Below are 8,435 nucleotides of genomic sequence, written 5' to 3'. Positions count from 1 at the left end.
CTGTTGTTATGACCTATAGATTGCATATTTGTGACATGTTTGACAAAATTCCTGTCATGGCTAGTAGGGGTCCAGTCAATTCCTTGATCAAGTTTATTATCAAAAGCATTGTCTTCATGTCTTTTATGAGTTCTGGAAGTTTCATGGATTTTTGGGCAATGGTTGGGTCCTAGCCCTGGAAAATAGCCTTAAATCTCGTAGTCGCTGGCATAGAAATGGCAGCAAAAGGCTACAGTCGCACTCAGGCAGGCTCATGGGAGCAACTGGAGGCTCTCAGTTGCTTGGAGGGCTTGGTAAGGGAGAGACTAGGGCTCTAGTCTAGAAAAAATTAAGTTTCCTTAGGGGTTGGTAACCTGGAAGGGTTTGTTAGCTTTTGAAGGTTCTTTAGCATGTCTGGAAGGTCAAATTGGTTGTGTTATGTTGGTTCCACTTCCTTAACTGTACATGGGGAGTTGAATCAGATAATAGTAGCCTCTCGTCACATGTTTACCCAAACAGACCAATTAACTTGGGTAAATGTGGGAGGAGGGTGTTACATAGAGGTATCAGGACATGGTTCAACCCTTGGACTATAAGGGTGGTGTGTTGGTCATGCATACAAGTTGGTTGCATATGTGTTCCTTATGCTTGTGGTCTATGTACTTGTTCTGTATGCATGGTGGTGGCCATGGTTGCATTTGTGTCGCCATCTGAAAGTTGATGTTGTCATTATTGATTGTATTTGTTGCGAATATATGTCGATTGTGCTCTGGTTATGCATGTCAGTGTATTGTAGCGACTACAACCAACCTCCAAAATTTTACCTATGCTTTGACTTTGGAGCCTTCCTTACTATCCACAACAATTCATCTTGCACTGATCCAGGTGTTCATGCTTTGACTGAGACTTATCTTTTCATTTTACCTTGTGTTTGTTCACTTACCTAATTCTTCGAAGTCACAAGTTGATCTCCCAACTTGGTCTCACAATAGTTTTGGGTTTGCCTCCATAAATTGTGCAATCCTTGAGGGCAAGTAGCCTTGATGATAGGAATTGCACAGTCCTGACTAGTGGTCAACCTTGTTCTCAGGAACTGCGCAGTCATGGGAGGCAGCCCAACACTGAGTTGAGAAACTATGCAACCCTAACTAAGCTAAGAAACTGCGTAGTGGACTTAGTCGAAAAGTTGCCCACATCCCCAAAACCGCGCAATATTTCGTGGCAGTGCGTATGGAAAGTTTCCCCGAAGAAAAAAAAAAAAAGGTATGGGTCTATTTATAGTATCTCGAAGGAGACACTTGCATTATTTTCGTAAACTTCCACCAAGTGTCACTTTTTCCTTGATTTTAGGCATAAACCCTAATTTGTCCAAATCTATTTAATCGATGCTTCTAGAGCTCATTTTCACATTCGATATTGGAGCTCTGTCATTCCCGAGGAGATCAAGGATCCTTCAGTGCGATCGCAGCGCTTTTTCGGGAGATTTTTGCTTTTGTTGTCTTTTGCCGCTTTTTTTGTTTCTTTTTGTTGTTTGTCTTGTGTGAGCGTTGTTTCACTTGTTTCTCTTCATGGTTGTTGGCGTTTTAACTTGTAGAAGTGTTATTTTAAGTTATAGATTGCCTTTCTCAAGTGTCGCATTAGTTTTATTGTTTTTGCACCAATGATCGTTGTTGCGGCGACTCTACTCACATACTTCCTTTGCCTTCTGTTTGATTAATTGTTACACTTCATTCACATGCATTTACTTACACTTAGTTAAAGTTGCACTCAACTTCACACTATCTCTCAGATCTATTAATTTTCCACACTTCCCTTGGGCAGATCTACATTCCCCTTGGTCGGTTTTCACTTTACCCAATTAACACTGCGCAATCCTAAGGCTCAAGCCACAAGCTTGTCATTTGGAATTAAACAGTGTGCTATCCAAGATAGCTCCAACTTCGCACTACGCAGTTCCGAGACCCGACCTATCATCCTTAGCGACTGAGATTGTGTAATGTGCAGTATCTTCTAGACCTCTACCCAGGTTGAACTACGCATTACACAATTTCAACCATCAAACATCCATCTTGGCTATTGGGATTGTGAAGTTCCCATAGGCAGCCAATCCCTCTTGCCAAAGGAAACTGCACAATCCTCCCCATCAGATGCCCGATTTGCTACTTAAACTTTCCTTGCAATTATATTTTCTTAATACTGACATTTGCTTTCCATGAGTGTCCTTTCTATCCCACAGGTATAATAGTTATTGAGCACCTCTCTAATAGTCACTGTTACCATGGCACCGAAGGGAGTTGATTCAAAGGAAACCACTGAGTAGTACTACGGAAGCAATTGAGAAAACATCAATTGATTTGCCAGTGTATTTTGATACTCAGTTGTTTATAGAGGAGGGATCATCACTTCTATGGCATCAGATTAAAGGTGCTTTTGCAAGGGACTTTGATGTAGACTTAGAGGACCGTCCAGACGGAGAGAAAAGTTGTGAGATGAAGGAAGATCCCATTTTCACAAAAAAAGCTTTGGCAGTGGAAGTGAAGAGGAAGCAGAGCATACAGAGAGCAGAGCGGAGGAAGAGAGAGAAGCAGAGATTGCAAGAAGCATAATTTAAGTTACAGGAGACAGAGCATAAGCTGAAGGAAGAATAAGAGTTGAAGAGGAGAGAGCGAGAAGAGATGCAGGAAGCAGGAAGAGGAACAAAAGAAGGGTGTGATGACAGAGGAAACAACATTGATATAGGTTGAAGAACATGAACAAAAACAACTAGAAGCTGCAGAGGAAGGTGAACAGATGCAAGATCGGGAGCTTTCTTAGCAAATTGAGCAGTTGATTGAAGTGATAGACATGGAGATGGAATAGGAGCCTCATAATGAAGATATTGATCTGATGTCAGGAGCACCATAGGTCACCTCAGTTTCCACCACCTCCAGCAGCAGATCCACCCCGAACGAGCAAAGGGATGTTGTTCCCCTTCATAGTGATCTGGTAATGGATGTGTACAATCTATCATTCGATGAGTTTCAAAGAAGGATTGTACAAGCATGGAGAAAGAACTTTCTAGATGATCACGCATCACCTGCATGCATTAAAGAAAGGGTGACATTAGTAACAATCCAAATTCCATTGTCGATGACAACTTGGCCTATGCAGAAGCAACAAGATCAAACATTCACTATTTGATGGGCAAGAATGAGCAACTGGCACAAAACTTGCAGGCTGCCAGGAAAGAGTTAGAATAACTCTACGCAACAACACAGAATGCAGTTTCAGCATAGGTTTACATGGAGGAGATGAGAGCAGGGGTATTCGAGAAGTATCAACACTTAGAGAAACCATGCAGAAGATCTATGAGGGGTTTGTCACCGTACATAAAGAAATTGTCTATTTGGATGACCTACATCAACGAAGCAAAGAGTTTGTTAAAACTCTCAAGAACATACAAGTTTCTGTTAATTATGTGCAAGATTGGACAACACGATACAAAGGGGCACAACATGAATTAGTGAAGAAGATGAAGCCACAGGCACAGCTAGAGAGCACAAAGGTTCAAATGTTGATTCAGAACAATAAGCATCTCACCTCATTCATTAGCAGCATTCAGGCCTCATATGTATGGTTATTCAGTAGTTTGGATGTCTTAGTGATAACACACCATATCCCATCAGTCGGTTCACTCACCAAACCTAAACCCAAGAACCAAGTTTGGTAGGAGGTCGAAGAGTACTTAGAGCAGCTAAGACAGAATGCTTCCAGTAAAGACTTGGAGCTAAACAAATAGAACATGCAAAATTTCATCGATGGTCTTGTCAAAGTCAGAACAATGTTTCTCATGCTTTAGAACAAGTTGGAAATAGGTTCCAAGATAGTGTACTTGGATGCCATGGAGGCCAAAGTTCACTTCCAGTAAGACACCATCACGCAGTTTCGGGACACCATCACATAGTACCAAGCTTGGCACCAATATGTGACCGAGAAGTAGCAAGTGAAGGTCGTTGAGCTAGACTTCACCCAAACTTAAGAATCATAGTGTTGTGCCTTATTAGGTTTTCAAGTGGTCTCTACCCTATTTTGTCTTATGCGGGTACAAGTGTAAAATGTAATATTATTTGCAATTATGTTGTAAGTGAAATTCCAAGTGTCAATATTGGAATATGAAGAGTCATCATGTAATGTAATGTGCCATTTTGTAAAGAAGTTGAAGAGTCATGAGGGTAGTCCAAAGGTAAAAAAAGGGAGTTGAAGAGTCACCCCCTCTTGTTATAAATAGAACCTCATAACTCATGTAACAGGCTTTTGGGAGCCAAGATTTTGGCTAGGCTTAGGCTTACAAATAGCTTGGGAGTATTATTAAGAGCCTTGGCTTCTCCGTGATGTAGAGCGAGCATACTTCTCTGAAGGAGCAAGTGTTTTCGACTGTAATGTTCCACTATTGGGGCTAATGGTCGTCAATGGTGAATGTATGAATGGAACTTTCACTTATAATAATAAAATCAGAGCCAACACACTTTTATGCATATGTTGTGAATATAGTAGGATTATTCTTGTTGTATTTGTAATGTATGTTATTTAACTTATGCTTATGCTTATGAACTATTTTGTTTTCATTTGTATGAATCTTGTTGAATGTGTGTTGTTGTATTAACTCATCACTTTAACTTGTGGACTATTCTATATCTTAGCTTTTGATGTCATTTTTCTCATGTGTTCCTTTCAAATTGTGTACTATTATAGGCTTCCAAGGGGCGCACTTCCTTTTCCCTTCGTATGTTGGAACCTTCATGCATCTCACTTGACTCTCCACAGGGTCACACGCTTTCTCTTACCCAAATTTATCATACTTCCCTTTGCGTGTTTCCTCGATCAATGCTTAACATTACAACCCACTATCGGGACTCCTACTCCAAATGGTGTGAGGTATAGCTGGGACTTCATATCGGGGAGATCCCCTAAATGTTAACGGGTCTAGCACTGTCAACAATTTTTGCGCTTGAAGGAGGGCCACATGACAATATGAGCCCTTGAATTCTGTTATGAATTTTTGCACACATTTAATGACTTCTCACCAAATCATAACCCTGACATGTTTTTCCAGACACGCAAATCTGAAAGTGTCGGTGAAAATTATTGATGACTTGTCCAATCTGAAATTTAATGGCGAGGCTGAAACAACCTTATTTGACCACACTGCACAATTCCTTGATTTATGCACAAAGCAAAACATCCACTGTGAGGATGTTGGTTGTAGGTTGTTCATTCTCACGTTCGAAGGGCGTGTTTGAGAATGGTGTAACACATTGCTTAATGGCTCCATTCAATCTTTCGAACAACTTTGCATAGAGTCGTGCCACACTTTTGATCTTTATGATCATAAAACTCTTAATAAGAAAATTTTAAAATTGTGAAAAACACCTAACAAATCCATTCAGGATTTTCACAATCTTTTCATCCATTATTTCTTTGAATTTCCTGAAGGCGAAGTTGATTGGTCTTTCTTGGTAGACAAATTCATATAGCTTGTTCACATGTCAGAAAATACACATGAGTTAGAATCTTTTGAACCTCCCCCAACATACCTCAGTGTTAGAGATTCCAATTCTGCGACGGACAAGGTTACTGTTACAAGTGACCCTTCGTCCCCTTCTCTTCAAACAACTCTAGTTCCGTAGGTTGAGGTGGGAAAAGTTAAGAATACATCTATTGATCTACCACCATCCTCTCCTACCCCACTTGCTCAAAATTTCAGCATGAGTTTTGACTATGACTCTGACAGTTGTGATGAAGTGTTATCTCCTCGTCCTCCATCCTTTGGTCCCTCTAATCATCTGGATTGAGATGTGTTGTGTTCACCTATTTCGGATCTCTCTTTTGATGTTCACAAGGATCAAATTCTAGATAGAGTTGGTGTTGAACATCCAACCTGCAATATCATTTTTTATGAGTATGTGTGGGAGTATGAACAAGAATCTGCAGTGAAGCATGACCTCCTTCTGTCCACACCTCTTCGTATTATCCTGATATTTTCCGTAATTCTATCATTCTTGTTCAATCTTGTGAAAATTCAGTTTTTGATGTTACTAATTTTGATCATTTGCAGAAATCGTGGAATGCCAGTTTTTCATTTGAATGCGAAGAGGACAAATATTTTCTGCTTGATCCGCCCAATCTCTCATCTTATCTTTCCGGGAACATATAGGGTGTAATTTCTTGTTCTCCATCATCCCCTCTTTATGATTTGTCATATCATGAGGATGACTCTATTTTTTATCTTGAACTTTCTAATCATGGTTGTCATGATCTTTCATTTGATTGATTCGATCACGACTCTGATTTTTCCATGGTTGATCTCTCTAAGCCACCGATCTTCGATGATCCATCTTTTGATGAATTGGAACCTCCCCAAGATGTCAAGGCACTTCAGCCTGAGCTGATGGTTATGTCATGTTCTCATAGTCTTGAGGTCATTTCCACTTCCAATCACAAATATGTTGAATCTTTCCAGGCTCCTCATCACACTGTTGTACATGTTGAAAATCAATCTAGTTTACAATTTTCGCATCTCCATTTGTATCACACGATCCTATCGCTCGATCATTGGAGGATTCATACGTAGCAGCATTGTTGCAAAACAGAATTTTTCTTATTTCTTCATGTTTGCTCATTTTCAAGTTCCAAAGTTTGTGCCTGCATGTCTTCAACTCGCAATGTGTTTGAACACCATGGTATATTCATAGAGTGCCTTTCATGCACTTTTCGTTTTTACTTTTCTATGGGTTCATTCAAACTTTGAACGTTTTGGTTGGTATTGGCTTATCTCTCTTGTTTGTTGGTATGCTTGTATATCTTTCCTGATATGTGTTCCTTTGCCTACATAGGCCAGCCAATGCGCTGGTGGTTGTATTGGAAGTATCACTTTACACAAGTTTGGCCTATGCTCTGTTTAGGTTAGGAGTAGGAATAATTTTACTTTTCTTGGTTGTTTCCTTGATTTTCTTTACGTTGTTTCGCTTTTACCCCGTTTCTTCCCTTTCGTTTGTTTCTTTTCTTTTAGTCAATGATACTCCGATGGAAAATATGTCCCTTTCGGAGAGACTCATGGTGAAATCATGATGCTTGCATTTTTAACTAGTACCACCTACTATAATTGGTATTATATTTTCGTTTAACCCTTATCAACTAAGTTAAGTAGAGTAAGGAGGGGAGAAAAACCTTAACAAGTATGTCAGAGGTATATATAAATATACTTCTCTGAAGGGACAACCTCTTTTGCTCTCAATAAGTCGGGATCCCTCTTCCGCCCCATGAAATAAATAAGTTCCTATGCACAGTTCTTTGAACAAATAAAATGAAATAAAGGGTGAAAGAAGAGAAAGGCTTCTTGCACAAAGAGGTGAAGCAAGTAACTACGTTGGGGTATTGTCCAGGGTCATTGGCAATAGAGCAATGCTTGTGTTCCTGAAGTGACTCCACTGGGGTACTGTCCAGGCCTGCGAGCAACAAAGCAACGCCAAAGATAAAAGGTAAGACTCTGACAGTCTCTTTTACTTGTGCATTTATATACTACCCATCCCCAATCAAAACAACTCAGTCTGACTTGGTTTGGTATGTGTGTTGCTAATGAAGAGAATGGTAGGGACTATATCTTTAACTCAAGCTAAGTGAATAAGTTGTGATAATCAATTAAATAAGCAATACTTTTGGAAGAGTTAGACTTGCTTTGCATGAGGCAATATCCATACAGAGAGCTGGAGTTTTACCAGTGTGTCGTAATGTTGTAGTGGCTACAAACACCGTCCAAAATTTTGCCTAGGATTTGATTTTGGAGTCTTCCTTACTATCCACAGCAGTTCATCTTACATTGATCTAGGTATTCATGCTTTGACTGAGATGTGTCTTTTAGTTTTTTCTTGTGTTTGTTCACTTAGCTGGTTCTTCTAAGTCACAAGTTGATCTCCCAACTTGGTCTCACAACAGTTTTGGGCTTGCCTCCAGAAAATGCGTAATCCTTGAAGGAAAGCAACCTTGATGATAGGAATTGTGCAGTCCTGACTGACAGTCAGCCTTATGCTCAGGGATTGTGTAGTCATGGGAGGCAGCTCAACACTAAACCCAAAAACTGCGCAACCCTCACTAAGCTCATAAACTATGTAGTGCATTGAACCAAAAAGTTGCTTTGTTCCCTAGAACTACACAATCTTTCCTTAGCAGTGTGCACGGCATGTTTCGCTAGAAAAAGAAAAAAAACACATCCCTAAAAGGTAGGGATCTATTTTTAATATCTCAAAGGAGGCACTTTCGTTATTTTTAGAAAGTTCCGCAAAGTGTCGCATTTTCCTTGATTTTAGGCATGCGTGTCATAAACCCTAATTTGTCCAAATCTATTTAATCGACACTTCTAGAGCTCATTTTCACATTCAACTTTTGATCTCTAGCATTCTCGAGGAGATCAAGGAACCTTC

General features: G+C 39.9%; 1 pseudogene; it reads left to right on the top strand.

Moving 5' to 3' along the window:
* The first annotated feature begins 215 nt into the window (after window positions 1-215).
* Window positions 216-8,435, top strand: part of LOC149228440 (uncharacterized) — a 10,586-nt pseudogene continuing 2,366 nt past the window's right edge.

The sequence above is a fragment of the Pinus tabuliformis genome, chromosome J (assembly GCF_031772625.1).
Source record: "Pinus tabuliformis cultivar Carrire ecotype Pingquan chromosome J, CPIR1, whole genome shotgun sequence".
Classification (NCBI taxonomy): Eukaryota; Viridiplantae; Streptophyta; class Pinopsida; order Pinales; family Pinaceae; genus Pinus; species Pinus tabuliformis.
This window is presented reverse-complemented; position numbering and strand designations above follow the sequence as displayed.